We start from the raw sequence: 20,382 nt of genomic DNA, 5'->3' as shown, positions 1-20,382 counted from the left end.
TCAACTTGACGGCAACAGGCTTTTTTTTTTTTTTTTAATACTAAAACCCAGCACAATGTGAATTAGGAGAAGGTTTGTTGAAGGAAACACCACTGGCTCCATTCCTTTTTTTGTCTGGGATACCAGCATGAGTAAAGTGGGTGAAGATCAAGATCAGACTGCCTCCACAGGAAGTGGGAGAAGTGTGTGCTTGTTGCTAGGGAGGGCATTGTGATGATAGGGGACTAGCTAAATGAAGGCACACTACCAGCTGGCTCTGGGGCCCTGCTCCGTCATGATCTGGAGTAGATTTAGCTCGATACGTTGATCTTCTTCGTGTCCCCATGTTTTTTGAGGTCACTCACCTCACTGAAGTCATTCTAGGGTGGTAGGCATCACTTTTTCTCATTCAGAACATGTATTAGCTATAGAAACATTTGTAGGTCGCGTGAGTGAGAATATCAGACAGTTCTGTATAACACTGGTGGCGTAGTGGTTAAGTGCTACGGCTGCTAACCAAAGGGTCGGCAGTTCGAATCCGCCAGGTGCTTCTTCGAAACTCTATGGGGCAGTTGTACCCTGTCCTATATGGTGGCCATGAGTTGGAATCAACTCGATGGCAAGGGTTTTGGTTTTTTTTGGTTTTCTCTGTAACAAATGTGAAACAAATGGGAGCAGATGAAAAAACTATTTCTAAATAAAAGCAAAGACGTCGCCTTGAAGACTAAGGTGAGCCTGACCCAAAAAATAAAAAATTGACCCAAGCCACAGTATTTTCAATCACATCATATGCATGTGAAAGTTGGACAATGAATAAGGAAGACCGAAGAAGAATTGACACCTTTGAATTGTGGAGTTGGCAAAGAATGTTTAATATACCCTGGACTGCCAAAAGAACAAAAAAATCTGTCTTAGGAGAAGTACAACCAGAATGCTGCTTAGAAGCAAGGATGGCGAGACTGCATCTTACATACTTTGGACTTGTTGTCAGGAAGGATCAGTCCTTGGAGAAGGACATCATGCTTGGTAAAGTAGAGGGTCAGCGAAAAAGAGGAAGACCTTCAATGAGATGGATTGACACAGTGGCTGCAACAATGGGCTCAAGCATAACAACGATTGTGAGCATGGTGCAGGACCAGCAGTATTTTGTTCTGTGGTGCATAGGGTTGCTATGATTCGACGGCACCTAACAAGAACAATGAATTTACACCCAGTAAAATTCATTCATCTTGGACTGTAGTTCTTTGTGTTTTGACAAGTGCATACAGTCCCGTAACAACCAACATAATCAAGATACAGAGCACTTTTATCACCACAGACCGATTCCTCCCACTGTCTCTTTAGTCAACCCCTGCCCCCTAACCTTGGGCAACCTAATCTGTTCCCTGTCACTATAGCTTTGCCTTTTCCAAAATGTCATATAAATAGAATCCCACAGTATGTAGCCTATGGAGTCTGATTTCTTTTCCTTAGCAAATGTATTTGAGATTCACCCATGTTGTTGCTTGTATCAGTAGTTTTCTCCTTGTTACTGCTGAGTAGTATTCTACTATGGATGTATCAATTTGCCAGTCAAAATACATAGGGCTTGTTTTTAATTTTTGGAGATGTTGATAGAACTGCTATAAATATTTGCTTATAGGTCCTTTTTGTGCATATAATGTGTCATTACTTTTGGGTAAATATTAAGGAGTAAGATTTCTGTGTCACCTGGTAAGTATATATTTAACTTTGTAAGAAACTACTGAATTGTGTTCCAAAGTGGCTGTACCATTTTGTGTTCCCACCAGGCTTGTATGAATGTTTTAGTTGCTTCTCCTTCTTACCAATTCTTAATGTTGTTAATCTGTTTTTTAAATTTTATTTTAGTCATTCTAATTCATTTGTAGTGATATCTCATTGTTTAGGGAAATTTCATTTGGTGAAGTGTCAACTCAAATGTTTTGCCCATTTTCTTAAATTGGATTGTTTTTCCTTATTGTTGAGTTTTGAGAGTTCTTTGTATATTCCGGAAAAAGTTCTGTGTCAAACGCATGGTTTGCAATTATTTTCTCCCAGTCCATGACTTTCTTTTCATTGTCTTAGTGCCTTTCACAGAACAAAAGATTTTACTTTTGATGAAGTCCAATGCCGAATTTTTCTTTGATGAATTGTTGCTTAAGGTGCTGTTTTTGATAATTCCAATCCAGGAGTTCTGAGGCTATCAAATATGTTTCATAAATATTGTAGACTCTTTGAGTCTCTTGTTCCACCCCCGCCTTTAATGGTTTGCAAGTGTTTTCTTTCATTTTCCTCTCCAGCACTGCCCACAGCAACACACCTACACGCTCAAGCACCACAAACAGATTTCCTGTGTTACTCGGAACTCTCAGCCCTCCTTTTCCAAGCTCCTTCCAAAGACCATAAAAGTCACATTTTCCAAAGTATCTTTTATCACTCAGAGGAAAGTGCTGGAAGATTGGAATGACTGGTGCTATTTTTATAGCAGAACACTCGAAAAGTCATTCTGGACCCTCTTTCTCCAAATTATGCAAGTTGAAACAGCATTCTGGAAATTTATCCTCCTAAATACACATCTGTCCTGGCTGTAAAAAAACTTGTGCTACATATCAATGGAATTTAATGTTCAAGTCAATTAATTAACTATGATTTCTTAGATTTCGAAACATCTTCCTAATTTTTAAAAGACACCAATGCTTCAGAGGCTTTTCTTGAGTCTGTGTATAACTTCTTCCTACTTTTCTTGGGTCAGATTTGAAGTCAGCCCATTTCAAAGTTAATACAATAAGGAAATGCTAGGATAGAGAAGGAGATAGAGGAATGGTGGAGTTGAAGGTTTGAAGGAGAAAAAAATATGATTCATTCTTGAGAAGTAAATCCTTTTCTTCCATTTTCTTTTAATTCCACATTAAAATGTTTCTTTTCTAAGTGTACCCCATGCCAGTTTATTATAAAACGTGTAGGTCCCAACCGAAACATGGCAAGATATTTTTCAACTTGAGAACTTGTCTTATACTATACGATGTGCCAGACTAGAGAGATTTGGAACTGGAAGTGACTCCCACATGTCATACGTGGTGTCAGTCAGCCGAGTCACCCATCCATGGTTCCTCTTCTTCTACTTCCTGTTTGTTCGTCAACGTTCCTGTGTCTTCAGCCTCCACATTCACGCCTGCTGTGCTTAGTTCATCCTTCAGTGACCTTCAGCTAAACGCAAAACACACACACAAAAGGAAAAACCCTGGTGTAAATGGTTAATGCACTTCGTTGCTAACCAGAAAGCTGGAGGTTCGAGTTCCCCCGGAGGCGCCTCAGAAGGAAAGCCCCGCCATCGATCCAAAAAGTCAGCCGTTAACAACCCTGTGGAGCACAGTTCTATTCTGACACACTGGGGTTGCCGTCAGAGTTGACTGAAAGGCGACTGGTCCTTCTTTTATGAATAACGAGAGACTTGGTGTAGAGATGCCACGAGAACTGTCAATGAGGAACCAGCTATGGAGTGCACCAAGGTTCAAGTCTAATTCTAGGTCAGACAGAGGCACGAAGATTGCTCACAAATGCATACAAAATAAATCGTAGCATTTCTGTGAGGAGCATGGGGAATAAAAAGGAAACCCCTGAAACATTTTTCAGATGGCTGATAAAGTCTGACAGCTTTGAACGGGAAACAGAGCTGCAGGGTCTCAGTGGCAGAGTCTCCCTACTGCAACATCTCTTCCAAGTACCATGAAGCATAACCTGAACGTGATAGGAACTCTGGGGAATGGCATGATTTGATGAAAAAGTAAAGTCTCAATAATTTTCCACAAGTCAGCAGCTCTATACAAGACACTGACATAGTTTTTTTTTTTAATTTGATTTATGTTTTGTGAATTTTAGAGTGAATTCTTCTGTCAAACTCTAAAACAATTTTAAAAGGATGCAAAATGTCACAGCAATGGAAATGTTCACACATTCCACAGCCCTCAATTACATGACACAGTAGACCTGTCAAAAATATTCTGTCGTGTCATTGCCTGCTTCTTTGATGCGCCTCACCCCTGCGTCATCATTTTTCCCCACACAGCTGAAACACTAACCAAAACACGCGGCCCAATTCCTAAGAACTGAATTCTTCAGACTTGCAGCAGTTGACTTTTCTGCAACACAGTGCATTCTCTCAGTTCCCTCCTTTCGTTGGTTTGAGGTAGATATTCTTTAATGCCGAAGAAAGTATTCTTCTATTCTCAAGAATTAGTTTATTACTATAAATTGATGTTGAATATTATCAAATGCAAGTTTACTATCTTTTGAAAACTTATGACTTTTCTTTTACTTATTGCTGTGGTAAATCATTTACTCCTTTTTCTCATATTGAAATATCCTTGAGTATTCTAGACAATTGACCTGATGTGACAAATGAATGTCAAAACAGGCAAAAATCTCTACCTCTGGAGTTTATGGCCTGTTTAAATTTATATAGCGAGTTAATTATTATTCTTTATTTTTTTTAATGCAGAGACCATTTTGCTTTTCACTGCTTCTATTTTTTCAATGTTGTTGGCAACTACCAAAACCAAAAACCGAACCTGTTCTCCTTGAGTCGATTTCAACTCATAGTGACCCTACAGAACATAGTAGAACTGCCCCTTAGGGTTTCCAAGGAGCACCTGGTGGGTTCCAACTACAGGTAGTCCCAATTTACAAAGTATTTGAGTTATAAAGAACCACACTTACACCCGTCCTTTGTTTGTTTGTTAATATGTCTTATTGTTAGTAACATGTACTACATAAAATGCTTTAGCATGTATCTGTAAGTTTATATGTAATGTTTCCAACCCCCAAAGACAAATAAAGATTGGATTTATAAAAATACTGACAATAAAAGGCAGTAATAAAGAAAACTAAAAAAAAAAAAATTAGGTATTTGGCTTACGTCAGAACTAATGACTGAGTTGTCCGAACAGAACCCCATTGTAAGTAGAGAACTATCTGTGTGTGTGTGCATATGTATATATATATACACATATATATATATTTGCTCTTTGTCATTTTTTTTTACAGCTTTATTGTTGTCGTTGTGTACCATCAAGTTGATTCAGACTCATAGTGACCCTATGCAACAGAGTAGAACTGCCACATAGGGTTTCCTTGGTTGTAATCTTTATGAAAGCAGGTCACCAGGTCTTTCATGGAGCAGCTGGGTAGATTCAAACTGCCAGCCTTCTGGTTAGCAGCTGAGTGCTTAACTATTGCACCACCAGGGCTCCCCAGCTTTATCGAAGTACAATTAATAGCCCATCAATTTTCCTCATTGTAAGTGTGCAATCCAGTGATTTTTAGTTAATTTATACACTTGTGTAGCCATCACCACAATCCAGTTTTAGGACACTTCCATCAGTCCAGAGAGTTCCCTTGTGCCCATTTGCAGTCAATCTCTGCTCTTACCCTCAGCCCCAGGTGACCGCTAATCTGCTTCCTGTCTATAAAGAGTTATCTTTCCAGATATTTCTCACATATGGCATCATATATGTTGTCTTTTGCATTTGGCTTCTTTCACTTAGCATAATAGTTTTGAGGTTCATCTCTGTTGTAGCATGTATCAGTAGCCTGTTCCTTTTCCTCGCTTAATAGTATTCCATTGTATAGATACACCATGTTGTGTTCACCCATTCAGCAGCTGATGGACTCCGAATTGTCTCCCATTTGGCCATTATGACTAATGGTGCTAGGACATTCATAGAGAAGAAATTGTGTGGACACGTGCTTTTACTTTTCCTTGGTAGATTCTTAGGAGTGGAGTTGCTGGGTGTTGTGGGAACCATATGTATAATTTTTTAAGCAGCATATACTTCAGAGAGAGGAGCAATCCCCCTGTGCGTAGAAAATTTTTTTTCTTCTTTATTTTTCTCCTTGTGATTGTCCCAGATTAGTTGGGAAAGTGCCCTCTGCTTTCAGCAGTACAGTGACTTGGTTTAGGAGCCAGCAAGACAGGGTTACCACTTATTGCCTGGCCCGGCTTTCATCAGCCAGGGTAACAGGGACATAGCACACCCCACTCAGGCCCCTACTCTGCGTGGCCTCCCAGAGGGCTCTCAGGAGCTCTGGCTGTTCTTACCTCCAGCCCTGCTGTTCCTCTCTCAGAGCTGTCATTGCAGGTTCTCATGACCTTTCCCCGCCAACCACACCGCACCCCACAGCTGTTCTTCCACATGTACTGAATTGTGGGTTGGCCATCTTGTCTCTCAGTTCAGTCTTGCCTCTCCTATATCTTACAGAGGTCCTGCTCCCCAACATGGCATGTAGCTAGCATCTTTCTTGACTTCTACTTCAATTTCTGATTTCCCCTTAATATTATTGAGCTAGTCATTGCAATGGAAATTTGGAAACAGGGGCTGTTAAGCCATGAGAACCCAGCTCTCTTGATGTCCAGTCAGATACACCTTCTATTATGCTATGCTGCTTACCTATCTACAGGGCTAGGATAGATATGGTCAAATGTTAGTGATCTACCATGCTGCAGTGGTAACTATATGGTCCATAGGCTACCACTTCCTCCCACTTTTCTCATTGCAAACACTGATAACCAATCACTACATTCTTTCTATTGCGCCTGCACGAGACCTCAGATCTACCAGGCATTATTCCCAATCAGGAGTTATCATGCAAGATGGAACCTTTTTGCCTTCCTTTCAAAGTACAGCTGCCCACTCCTCTTTTCCCTACCCTGGAGAAATTGTGTGTGTATGTGTATATACACATACACACACATATAAACACACACACACACATCATCAGCACCACTAACTGAGTAAAAGTCGACTTTACAGGAAATACTATCTACAACTGCAAGCATCAGGAGTCCCTCAGTTCTTCCCCTTCATTAACTGATAAAATGACAGTGCCGGGGAAGTGGAGGGGCAGGGTCTATCTGGGAGGGAATGTGTACGTGTGTGGTGTAGCATCTGTGTAGTATCATTTCACTGCCCTCAGACGAGTAACTACCAGGTCTGGAAATGCAGGCCTGGGAAAACCAGCAAGTTGAAGTTCAGGGCAATAGCTGGTATGTGAAAAAAAAGAAAAGAAAAATTAAGCCTAAAAGAATCTTTGTTTTTTAAAAAGCCTAATAGAATGTTTAAAAAGATATTTTATTATACAAACAGTTCAAAACCAACATAGGGAGTCTTATACAATGCATCCTCATACCCACCCCTGAAATTGGCCAATTATCAAGATTTTGTCATATTTTCTTCATCTTTCCCTTTCTTTGCTGAGATATTTTAAAGCAAATCCCTGACAATATGTAATTTTATTCCTCATGCTTAAGTCTGTATCTTTAAAAATATGAACACTTTATTTCCTAACCACACTGTCATGATCAAACCTACCAAGAACAAATCAATATTTCCTGGGTGTCATCTAATCCCCTAACCACAATCAAGTGCATCAGCTTTTACTAGTCTCTTTTTTATCAGGATGCAGAGCAAGAGAAGCACATGATGACCTGTGTTCCGGACCCATCCCGCCGCAAGCATTGTTGGCACTCTTAGTAGAGTTATGAGATTAACATCAGGCTATAGTAGGTGGCAGAGTGGTTAAGAGCTATGGCTGCTAACCAAAAGGTTGGCAGTTCGGATCCACCAGCTGCTCCTTGGAAACCCTATGGGGCAGTTCTTCTCTGTCCTGTTTGGTCTCTATGAGTCAGAATTGACTCGATGGCAACGGGTATAGTAAGGCTAATAATATCAGGCTAATAACAATTCCAGAAGACCAGTGAAGGCCCAGGAACTGATTTGAATGACATCTGTTAGCCTGGCCAATGGCTTGTAGCCTCCTCAAAACCTAGTACTTCATCATAGGGGCCAGTTCTTGAGTGTTGGCATGACTGGATCTTTTCTGTGAAACACCAGGGTCACAGAATTTATTTAGGCTTATAAAATACAGGTCCTTCAAGCATTGTAATGTTTCAATCATCCTAGTTTCTTGATGAATGCTAGTGACTAGTGAAGGAAAACATCTTACCTACAATGAATGACTAGCTTTGACAATGGCAGGTCAATGCTTCTCCTTAATACTCTCCCTGATAGAGCATACCAAGTGTTGCACCCTGCTGAGTTCACTGTACTGATTGTGCCACAGTTGGTCTGATGTGGGTGGTTGTTCCTTAGGTTGATGTCTGAGAATGCAGTTAACTTTGCTGTATGGTTAAACAGCCACAACACCAACCCGGGGAGAACTCACCATCCAATTGCCAAATCCACATTGGGGGTGGGGGTGGGGGGGAAGAGGCAGCTCTGGGGTAGTGTTTAGTAGGAAGCCCTCACAGTTCTGCAAGCTTCTTGTTATTACACTTGGCTTCCTGTTATGCAGAAATAGGCAGCCAGGGCCGGGTGAAGTGTTGCAACTGACGGAGACACACACAGATCCACGAAAAGCAACTGCACTCTGGAGTCCTCAGAAAGACACACCAGCCTCAAACTGTGAACAACCAGAGCGGAGACCCTGAAGAGGCTCCTGAGGTTGAGGGGATTTGTCAGAACTTAGAAGACCTTGCCAGGCTTGTTGTCAGCTGGGATTTGCAGGGCTGCTGCAGAGAAAGAAGAGACAGGAAGTCAGTTCTTCTCTCTCTCATTCTTTCACCACTTTATGTCGGCACCGAGCCCTTCCTGAAGGAGATGAAACAATGAAGGCAGTTTCTACAGGCTGTAAAAAACAAACAAACAAAATAAATAAAAATAAAAAAACAACCCATTGCTGTCGCGTTGATTCTGACTCATAGTGACCCTATAGGACAGAGTAGAACTGCCCCGTAGGGTGTCTAAGGGGCTGCTGGTGGATTCAAACTGCCGACTTTTTGGTTAGCAGCTGTAGCTCTTAATCACTGTGCCACCAGGGCTCCACAGGCTATAGAAGGTGGGAAAATTAAACCTGATCAATTCCTGGATATTGAGGCCAGCAAGAAATCAGGGACCACCCTTCAGCTGGTGCTATTAATTAGGTTATGTGAGTTTGTCTCCAGGACAAGTGGCCTGGGAAGCCCTGTGTGATTTAATTTCAGGGAGCCCAGAGAAAGCCCCCCTTGCTCTCTTTGGTTGTATAGCTTGTTGCCTTTTGCAGGGAGCAGTCTTTCACACCAAACTGAAAACCAAAGCTTAGGACAAAAAATAAAAAAAACCTACGGGAGTAACGCCAGGATACATGTACCCTAAGCCCAAATGCTGGGTTTTAAAAGATGCTAAAATGGAGGGCAGTTTGCCTGGGAGAGGGAAAAAGAGTAAAGAAAACGAGCCTGGAGGGCCTGAAGTCAAAGTTCCTAGTTTTCTTCAGGATGGAAACTGAGTGCTATCTCCCCACAGCCTGATAACTGGACGTGTGTGAGTGAGGGTGCATGTAAGTGTGAGAGACAGTGCATGTGGGCAAAGCCTGAGAGGGCAAGGGTATGTGGGTCAGTGTTTATAATTTCCAAGGAGGCTGTGCTGATGGGATCTACTGTTTCAGATGGCTCCGTGGCAGTTCCTTTGCAGCCTGGGTGGGCCACCAGCTGTGAGCTGTGGTGGTGGCCTGAGCACTTGGCCCACACAGAACTGGCTCCGTCTTCCTTCCTCTCACGTCTCGGCCATACTTGGCTTTGGTCCAAATCCTTATCAGTTGCTGTGTCAAGTCAACCTTGACCTATGGAGACCGCATGTATGTCAGAGTAGAACTGTGCACCATAGAGTTTTCAGTGGCTGATTTTTCAGGAGTAGATCACGAGGCCTTTCTTCCAAGGCACCTCTGTGTGGATTCAAACCTCGTGCCATTAAGTTAGCAGTCAAGTGCGTCAACTGTTTATACCACCCAGGGACTCTCAGAGAACTTAGGTCTCTTCAAATGGGCCTGGGCAGAGCCCTGGTGAGACCCAACGGGATTACCTAATATGTCCATTTTCCTGTTAGGTATCAGCACAGCCTCAGTGGTGGGCTTGAGGTTTCAGTACCATTTCTGTGTCATTGTTTTTCAAGACTTCCTGAGCCTTGCAGAGCACATGGTGGGTGGAAAAAGTAGCATGACGTTGTTTATGCACAACACTGAGGCAGAATGGGTGGGGGCTGAGGCAGGCACCTCACGTGACAGATTAGGAACAGTGATGCGGTTCCCTGCACAGAGATAGGGAACTGTCTCTCCTGCCACTCGACTCTCCAACCCTGTGAATGGATTCCCAAATGTGCGCACTTTACTTTTACCGGCAGAGTAGGTACTCCTTTGTGGGCTGTGTGGCCTGGGTAGGGAAATTAGGCTTTGAAATCAGATTTCTACCTGAGTCACTGGGACAAGTCGTTTCACCTCTCTGAGCTTCAGTTCCTCATTGGTAAAGTGAAAAAAACCCAGTGCCATGAAGTGAGGGTGACAATAATGGCAATTACTGTAGGATGGCTATGAGTTGGAATTGAGTGGACCACAATGGGCTTGGTTTTTTGGGTTTACCTTAGGATGACCCCGTGCATTAAATGAGACATGACATGTGAAGAGCTTGCACTGCAGTCAGTGAATAAGTAATTATAGTTGTTTATTATTATTAGACAAGGGATTATATATCCTGTGCCACCCTTCTTGAGTGGCACAAATGAACATACCTGGGAATCTTACACATTGACGGATTTGCCGATATTTGTTCCAAATATAAGATGCTTTGATGCTGGCTCTCATTTCTTTGGAAAATTTTTACTTTATCCACTGAACAAGTATTTATCCAGAAGCTTCAATGGGCCAGGCACTCTTCTACAAGGTGGAACATATCGGTGAAGAAAATTTACGAAACTCCCTGCCCTTGTGGAACCTACTTTCTCATGGCTGAGCGTCCATTGTACATTCTCCATAGATGGAACTCTTTGCTCGTTCTGATTTCACCAGAAAGAAAGCCTCAGTTAGGTGCTAATCTCTCATTAACACTTTGCAGTTTATGATTGATTACCCATCCCTATTTTTATATAGGAAACCCTGGTGGCGTAGTGGTTAAGTGCTACGGCTGCTAACCAAAGGGTCGGCAGTTTGAATCCACCAGGTGCTCCTTGGAAACTCTATGGGGCAGTTGTACCCTGTCCTGTATGGCCGCAATGAGTCGAAATTGACTCGACGGCACTCGGTTTGGTTTTTTTTTTGGGTTTATTTTTATATAAGGAGACTATGTTGGGGCTCTGGGCCATCAAAAACTAGACCTGGGGTCGAGGCAGCCTTTGGCAACAGAGGGTGGTGAATGTGTTTTTGTGTGCAAACCCACTGCCATTGAGTCGATTCCAACTCATAGCAACTCTATAGGACAGAGTAGAACTGCCCCATAGAGTTTCCAAGGAGCGCCTGGTGGATTTGAACTGCTGACCTTTTAGTTAGCATCCACAGCACTTAACCACTACGCCACCAGGGTTTCCAAACCTGTGCTATAGGGTCCCTATAATTTTGAGGTTTTCTCAGTTTTTCAAACCCTGTCCATTACCTAGGTCTGTGTGCTACATGTAAGAAATGCCCAATAAATTGTTCTGACTGATTCATTAAAGGGTTAAAAGAGGAAGACAAGTTTCTGGTCCAAATATACTTCCTTTATTAGAGAGAGGTGATTCTATGAGTTTTTTTTTTTTTTTTACATATACCTCATTCAACATTATTTTCTCTCCACATATAGTGCATGTGTGCATACACACACACACAACACACGTCCTTTCTCTCTTCATTCCTTCCAATTAATTTTCTGAGCCAGAAACTGTGATGGGTCCTCAGGATGCTAAGATGAGTAAGACCTGGTGCTTGCCCTCAAGAACCTCTTTAGAGTTCTAGCACCTTATAACTTGCAGCCGTGCAATCAAAGCTCAAAGATGTTTGTCTCGGAAGCTAGGGGGCCTTCAGCTCACATTTTCAGTCAAATTGACCTTTCTGATGGAGACCTCTGGGGTCAGAAACTTGAACATTTCTTTAAAAAGGACCACTTGCTTTCAAATTGTTCTTTATATGTTTAAGTGAATGTTGCAGAGCACGTGACGTGATGCACCTAGGTCTTCGGCAGAAAGGATGAGTAGGGCTGGAATCCAGCCAGTGTTCCTCTCATCCAACCATGACCCTGGTGTGTGCAGCTGCAACCACCCAGAGTCAGAGGACCTTATTTCTTCACCCCAAAGCACCATCAGCTCTACAGGACCTGCTCCTGCCCCAGGAGTGCTGGATGGGTGGGAAGTGGCCCAGGCCCTTGCTTGGCATAAGACAATAGACTCTCCTTCCATGCCCTTTCCAGGCAGCAGCCTCCTGCTCCATCCCCAACCTGTGGGTGTAAAATGGATTTTCAGCTGCTCCTCCTTCTTCAACTAGTGCAAGCTCCCTTGAAAGGCCCTAGAAAAATGGTATCCTCTTCTGTCTTGTGTCTAGACATATCCTCATAGCCTCGAGTTAAAGTTGCTTCCCTCAATGCTAGTTGTCTCTGTGCTCAGGCTTGTCTTTGTTTTCTGGACATCTGGACTATATGAAGAAGAATGCGACATCAGGATTGGTGGAAGACTCATTAACAACCAGCATTATGCAGATGACACAACCTTGCTTGCAGAAAGTGAAGAGGATTGAAGCACTTACTCGTGGAGATCAAAGACTACAGCCTTCAGTATGGATTGCACCTCAACATAAAGAAACCAAAAATCCTCACAACTGGACCAATAAACAACATCCTGATAAATGATAAATGGAGAAGATTGAAGTTGAAAAGAATTTCATTTTACTTAAATCCACCATCCATGCCCATGGCAGCAACAGTCAGGAAATCAAATGACCTGTCTGCATTGGGCAAATCTGCTGCAAAATCTGTTGAAAAGCAAAGTTGGCACTTTGAGGACCAAGGTGCGCCTGACCCAAGCCATGGTCTTTTCAGTCACCTCACACACATGCAAAAGCTGGACAATAAGCAAGGAAGACTGAAGAAGAATTGATGCCTTTGAATTATGGTGTTGGCGAAGAATACTGAATATACCAAGGACTGCCAGAAGAACAAATAAATCTGTCTTGGAAGAAGTACAGCCAGAACGCTCTTTAGAAGTGAGGATGGCAAGACTTCATCTCATGTACTTTGGATATGTTATCGAGAAGGACCGGTCCCTGGAGAAGGACATCAGACTTGGTAAAGCAGAGGGTCATCAAAAAAGAGGAAGATCCTCAATGAGATGTATTGACACAGTGGCTGCAACAATGGGCTTAGCATAGCAACAATTGGGAGGATGGCACAGGACCAGGCAGTGTTTTGTTCTGTTGGACATAGGGTCGCAATGAGATGGAACCCATTCAAGGGCACCTAACAACAACAATTATGTTACTTTTCTGGTCTGAGGTTTTTGTGTCACTCAAATCTCCTGGATTTTGCTTGTACTTGTTTTTCTCCTCTAACCTCTGTCTTGATCCACAGGCCTTACTGGTGAAAACCAAAACTCTGGGGAAGCCCAGGTCTCTCAGTACACCCTCCCACTCCAGTGTGTCCCAGACTGGACTCACTTGCCTGTTCAAACCACCCTTGTTCTCAGACCTCCTTTCCTGCTTCCAGGAATGGGTCTCCCAGGTCTTTGAGCTCTTTGGGGCAGAGCTGTTGTAGCTGATATTATATCCCAAGTACCCGGCACAATTCCTGGCACTTACCAAGGGCTCAGCCAACGTGTGTTGAATGGATGGATGAAGGAAGCTGCTTTCCCTGAGCCATTCAAACTGCAAACCTTACAAAAGTCTTCTCACATTCAACATAAAATAGAGCACATGCTGTAATAGCAAAGTTAATAATAACAATTAAAAAAAAAAAAACTGCCATGGAGTGAATTCCAACTCATGGCAGCCCCATGTGTGACAGAATAGAACTATAATCCGTAGGGTTTTCAGTGGCTGATTTTTCAGATGTAAGCCACCAGGCCTTTCTTCTGAGGTGCCTATGGGTGGGATCAAACCTCTGACCTTTAGGTTAGCAGCTGCGCCTGTTAACTGTGCCACACAGGGAATAATAACAAGAGTCTCCATTTAATGCACATGTGTTGAGAAACAGGCAATATTTGGGCCTGTCCCCTTATCACTCCTAGTCTTTATAACTTAACCACCCCCCCAAGGTATGTATCATTAGCATGATTTCACACAGGAGGAGACTGACCCTCAGAGGCAGCACCTGACTCATCCAAGGCTGCATACGTAGAGGCCTTTGCACCTTCTGCTACCTTGTCCAGCCTTCTCTTCATCAGGCGCAGTGTTAGATACTGAGGATACAAGATGTGTAAGGCCAAAACATAGACACAAAGTCTCCCTTGTCTTCTTAGAGCACAAGTCAAGAGGGGAGGCAGGAAGTGAGCAAATAGCCCCAAGCAGGGTGATAAGTGCTGTGATAGAGAGTGAAAAGGAAAGAGAGCCCGGGACCCACCAGATTTGGCTGGGTTGGGGAAGGCTGCTCACAGGAGGTGTGGCCTCAAGTGAGTTTTAAAGGATGAACAAGAGTTTTTTAGGGGTCAGGTTGGGGTGTGGCTGGGCATGGGTGGAAAGGACACTCCAGCAGAGAGGATGATGTATTGCTGAGGGTGAGGCAGAGGATGGGTACAGAGGAAGAGCAGGAAATGCAGTTGGAAGACCACAAAGAGCTCTGAACCCCATGCTACAGGCCTTAGACTTCGTCTTTTAGGACAAAGGTGTTGGAAGGGTAGTGGAAGTTTTTAGGCAGGAGTGTAACAAGGTCAGATTTGTGTTTTGCATGGATTATGTCCGTAAACGATGTCCTCAATGGACAGGAAATGGGACTCACAGGAGAGAGACAGGTGAGGGGACTATTGTAGAAATCTAGGTGAGATGATTGTAGGGCCCAGACCAGGTGAGGGTAGACAGGAAGAATGGATCAAAAAAAGAAAGAGAGAGAGAGAATGAATTGTGAATAAGATGGCTGGTAGGAATGGGGTAGGATTCCTGGGCCTATCCCGTGTTCTGGTTTGGAAGATGTCATTCACAGCGTATCACAGAGACCAGTAGAGGGAAAGCAGGTCTGAGTGTGTATGTTGGTATGAGGCAGGGGAATGATGGAAGGCAGAGAGGGTGAAGGTGGTAGGTCTGGTTAACGACGTAGTGAGTGTATGATTCCTACTGAGGTGCATGTAGGCAGTTGGATAGGTGGGTGTGTAGCTCGGGAGAGAGGTCTGAAGGGAAGGCATTTAAATTCCACTCCTTTTTCAAAGTCCGTTAAACATGGTTCCTAGACTACTCCACTCTCATGTGAACACATTGAGAAAATACGTTAAATAGTTCCCACCAGCTTTGAATTGACGACTCACACCTCACCTTCACTTTTAGAGTCATCTACAATAGAAGTTAAACCAAGGCAAAGTTGAGAGCTGATGTAAGAAATATCTTAAAGGTAGACCCTAGAAGATTTTGTGATCGATTATTTTAGGGGTTAGGGGTGAGAAGATGGGAAGATGAAGAAAGGAAGTGATAAAGTTTCCTCAGCTGACTTCTCTGTTGATACTTCCTTATTTAATTTTCTCTTGCTCCAACTCGAGGCAAAAAGTAACTACCTTCTACTGCAGAAAGGGCTTCCCTGTGATTGTGACATTTCTTCAATTTTTATTTTCTTTCTTGTACCCTCCTTCACCTACAGACTGAAATTCAGTGTATGCAGTCCAAATACATGACTTGTCTATATTTTATCCCGGTCCTCCCTTGCTCAGGAAGAAATGGGTCCCTATTGCCTCCCAGATCCAGGTTGAACTTCTCACACTGTAAGCGGCCACCATAAACCACTTCTTTGAAAGCTCCAGCTTGACTTCCCTACTTGATGAAATGCTGCCCCACCCTTATAGTCCATTTTGTCCCATGCTTTGTAATGCTAACATGCAGATTCTAGGAAGTCCTGATCAACAGAACCTTCTGTGATGACGGAAATGTTTTCTGTCTGTACTGTCCAATATGGTAGCCTCAAGGGCTACTGAACACTTGAAATGTGGCTGACGTAACTGAGGAATTGAATTTTAACTTAATTTATTTTAATTCATTTAAATGTAGGTAGCCACGTATGGGTTGTGACTACTGTATTGGACAGCACAGTGCTAAGGACTTGCTCCTCCTGCTCGTGTTAGGGTGGGTTTCTGAGCTCATTGACCCCCCTCATTTCCCACTTACCCTGGAGCACTCTGTAAATGCTTAGCAACTGCCTTCACAGCTTGTTTTCCCAGTCTGCCTGTGGCCACCTCTCCAGCCCACAGCCAGGTTCATTCCCAAAGGGCTGGGAACGTGCACTCAGCATACAATGGCTGACTCACAGCACAGCCTACACGATTATTTTCATTATGAGAAGCAGCTCTATTCATAGTAACCGCTTTCTTTGTTTATCCAGGAACAAGTCACACCCACAGAGAGACTGTTCAAAGGAATTAACAAAGAAAGTTAGTGAAAACCAAGTCAAACTCAAGGCCCACCAGGCTTTCTTCTCCAATATTTAAATCATCTCATGCTAGGTCCCACTGGTGCGCAATGCTGAGGGGGCAGGTAAGGAGATCCGGAGCTCCCCTGCTCAGTCACTGACTCACCTGAGCCCCCAGAGGCAATCTCCCCAGTATCTGGGCAGAATTTCCAGGACTGAGGAGGTTTGCACAGAGCATTCGCACCCTCAAACTTGGAATGCAGGGCCCAGCATGCGTAGTCATATCAAATACGGTAAGGATGGTAACAGGCGCTCAGGAAACTGGTTGAACGTGAGGGTTAGTGGTATGATTTCTGAAATACAGAAGATGGGTAATCAAGCCCTTGTTCATATGTCGGCAGACACAAGGGCATCAAAGTCCCCCTTTGGCCAGGTTGGAGAACGCAATACCCTTTATTAACATAATAAAATACAAGGCCATTCTGGGGAGAGGGCCCTTGTTCTTGTTTTGTTGTTTTTGCCACACAAAGCATGGAATTTTTCCCAGAACTAAGCACAAAATAATATCCTAACAACAAAGTTCTTCTTTGCGGAGCTAATTCTCTACAGGGTCTTCTTGGCTCCTGTTCCCCCACCCCGCACTTCTTCACCGCTATTGGGGATCTTCAGTTTCTCACGTTCCACATAGTGGTCCCAACTATTTCTGTGGGTCTCCAGGGGTGGTATCACCCAAGAAGCCATGTGAAGGCTTCTCCTTACCTCCACTGTTAGGAGGGGCCTCCCTCCAGGGTCTGATGCTGCTTCTGGTAGATGGTCACTGAGATGGGTCACACTGGGCTGGGCTGCACTGAAGCTGCTCTGTTGAGGTGGGAGAGAAGGTACCTGCATCAGCCAGGATGACTCACTCTTCCATTTTCCCCAGAAATTTTGCATGTAAACCAACGTTTCTGTTTTTGCCCACAATCTGTCCTCTTTCTAGGACAGATACGAACCTTTGCAAGGTACAGTCTTTGGCCTAAAGAGGTACAGAGTTATCCTTCAAATTCCTTCCTCCCCATTGCATTCCTGCCAAAAGCCCTCCTATCGTTCCTTCGGATCAAGCTTAGCTGCTAACCAAAAGGTCAGCAGTTTGAATTCACCAGCCGCTCCTTGGAAATCCTAGAGGGCAGTTTTACCCTGTCCCATAGGATTGCTATGAGTTGGAATAGACTTGACAGAAACAGTTGTTTCTTGTTGGCACGATGATTAAAGCACTTGGCTGCTAACCAAAAAGTCGGTGGTTCAAACCTACCAGTGGCTCCATGCCATAAGGACTACAGCCTAGGAAACCCTATAGTGCAGTTCTACTCTGCCCCATAGGATCACTATGGGTCAGAATCTACTTGACGGCATACACCAACAACAACAGTGGAGGGGATGGGTCCCAGAGTGGCTGTTCTTTGAGTTACAGGTGAAGAACTTTGAAGATAACAGGTACTCAGGAGCAGGATCTCAGATAAAGTTCTTAACCTGGACACAATGATGTAAAGGCAACACTTTGCAGGCATGCCAACTAATCATTACCAAAATGCAAAACTTCTCTTTGCTACAACTGAGCGTATGCACTTTTACAACAATGTCTGTCAAATGGGAGGCTGAATCAAGTATGTCTTGCAACTTAACGTTCAACATAGTGCGATTTGTACAGGTCAGTGGTGGGTGGTTAGCTGATACACAGGATGTTAGGGTATGAGGGTTAAGAGAGCCCAGTTAGGGCACACCCTTTTTGGACAGCAATATAGGGCCATTGGACCAAGTATGTAAATGGAGCAACAATTCTAGATACAATTAATGTCATTGGAAGGAAGACTGTAACGATGAACAAAGGTCTGGTGTTTGAAAGTATGCCATGAACACAAATAAAGGTTGAGGACTACAGGCAGACAAGGAAATAGGAAGGAATCAAAAGCAATGGGGAGATGTTGGCAATTAAATGCATTAAAGATAGAAACGAAGAAGAGGGCAAGCTTGATGATGGAATGGCATTTTTAAGTAAAGAAGGAAGCTAAAGAAGCTCCCAAAGACGATCTCCATCTTTGCAGTAGGAAATAGTCATCTGTTGATAAAAACATTAAGAGTAACATTTGCTTACTTTGACCAGGCACTGTGCTACATGCTTTATATACGTTGTTATTGCTGTTGGGTGCCACTGAGTCAGTTCTGACTCATAATGACCCCACGTGACAGAGCAGAACTGCCCCATAGGCTTTTCTAGGCTGTAATTTTTATGGGAGCAGATCACCAGGTCTTTCTCCCATGGAGCTGCAGGGTGGGTTCAAGCCACTGACCTCTCAGATATCAGCCAAGCACTTAATCATCAGGGATCCTTACATGTGTTAGTTTGTTTAATCCTCACAACAATTCCGTACAACAGGGACTGTTAGGATCCTAGGAGTCCCTGGGTGGCTCAAGCAGTCGAGTGATTGACTACTAGCTGAAAGGCAGTTCTAATCCACCCAGAGGTGCTTTGGAAGAAAGGCCTGGCAATCTACTTCTGAAAGATTACAGCTATTGAAAACACTACGGGGTTGCCCTGAGTCAGAATCTACTCAATGGTAGCTGGCTCAGCTTTGTTTTTTTTTTTTTTATAGCTATAATCCTGGTTTTACGAGCAAAGATACCAAAGTTCAGAGAAGTTGTATAATTTACCCATGGTTACAGGCTCAAGAATGGACGATCCAGGTCTCCACCAAGCAAGACAAAATGGGCTGAGAGTGGAGTTGGTGTTGTGAGTGTTCAAGGATGATAAGAGCTGGATAAAAGGATTGGAGGGTGGAGACTTCTCCAGCAACACCTAGCAGAAGGAGAGGAATGCAGACACTGGGTGTTGCCCAGGGCTAGGAATTAGCAAAATCACCCCTCCGTAGTACAAGTGGTTAAAGCACTTGGCTGCTAACTGGGAGGCTGAGGGTTCAAGTCCGCCCAGAGGCATCTCAGAAGAAAGGCCTGATGATCTACTTCTGTAAAATTGTCCATTGAAAACCCTATGGAGCACAGTTCTACCCTGACATGCCTGGGGTTTCCCTGAGCTGGAATCAACTCAACGGCTACTGGTGGTTGGTTGAAGGAACTAACGAGTGTGGAGTAGCAGCACAGAGTCAAGGGGACATGGGGCACCAGTGTGGTCTTCAGGGCTTTGTTGAACTGTCTGGGAAAGAAGGAAGATGAGGCTCCGAAGAAAAGATTTAGCGGGGACCACAGGCAGGATAATAGCTCTGGGGGTAAAGAAAAGACAGAGTTGTCTTGATGGGAGCTACCAGGGATCAGCAACCTCATCCAATGACAGGCAGGACTCTTGTCTGAAAGCGAAAGCCAACGACACGAGGCAGTGGACCAAGGGGTCTGAATTCAAATTCTGCTTTTGTGTTTCATTGGTTTTCCGACTCTTTTTCGTCTCAAATGCTTGTGTGTCAGCCACAGGACGTGACAACCTAACTGAAAACGCAATAGAAAGACAGCTGTGGTGAGGTCCTGCATAAAGTGTTATCGACACTCTCGGGTCAGGGGACGCTTGGCAGGAGTGTTTGGGAGGCGCCACCTTCCACATACTGCCTGCATAGCCAGGGGCCAGGGCGTGGAGTGGGGTCTCCCGGGGAAGGACTGTATTTCACAGTGAGGTCAGCACAAACACAACTAGCTCCTCCTCAAATCGGCCGCTGTGGAAGAAAGCCCAGGCAGCTTCCGGCTGCCTCTGCAGCTGCGTGGGACTCACCCTTAACCCTCAGAACGAGGCATTATTTTCTCCCCTCTCTTGTCAGATACTGACTCCCACGCAGGAAAAAGGAAGCACCTTTTTGTCAGATGCTGTGGCCACTTCCTCTTTAGAAAGCTCCAGCCAATGTTTCGCTTTGCAGAATGAGGGGGCCGACATCAGCTGCTGGACTGCGTGTACGCTGGGCCGCTGGCTCTCGCCTCCTTTTCCGTCTTGGTCTAGCCCTTCTCGGGAGCAGGTCCCTGGGCTGCTTCTCTAGGTCATGGGGGATTTTCTCTGATACAGATCTGGA

The 20,382-nt window shown here is 44.0% G+C and overlaps 1 protein-coding gene across 5 annotated transcripts in view; it reads left to right on the top strand.

Annotated features, from left to right (window-relative positions):
• Nucleotides 1-20,382, top strand: part of ARHGAP25 (Rho GTPase activating protein 25) — a 119,000-nt gene that overhangs the window by 31,028 nt on the left and 67,590 nt on the right. Inside the window, exon 1 of one of the 5 annotated variants that reach the window (XM_049856412.1) lies at nt 19,950-20,266. The exons of the other annotated variants lie outside the window; for them this stretch is intronic. The gene's annotated coding sequence lies outside the window, so the exon portion shown is untranslated. Of the gene's footprint in view, nt 1-19,949; nt 20,267-20,382 lie in introns of those variants that run through there. 5 annotated transcript variants of the gene reach the window in all.

The sequence above is a fragment of the Elephas maximus genome, chromosome 17, assembly GCF_024166365.1.
Source record: "Elephas maximus indicus isolate mEleMax1 chromosome 17, mEleMax1 primary haplotype, whole genome shotgun sequence".
Lineage (NCBI taxonomy): Eukaryota > Metazoa > Chordata > Mammalia > Proboscidea > Elephantidae > Elephas > Elephas maximus.
This window is presented reverse-complemented; position numbering and strand designations above follow the sequence as displayed.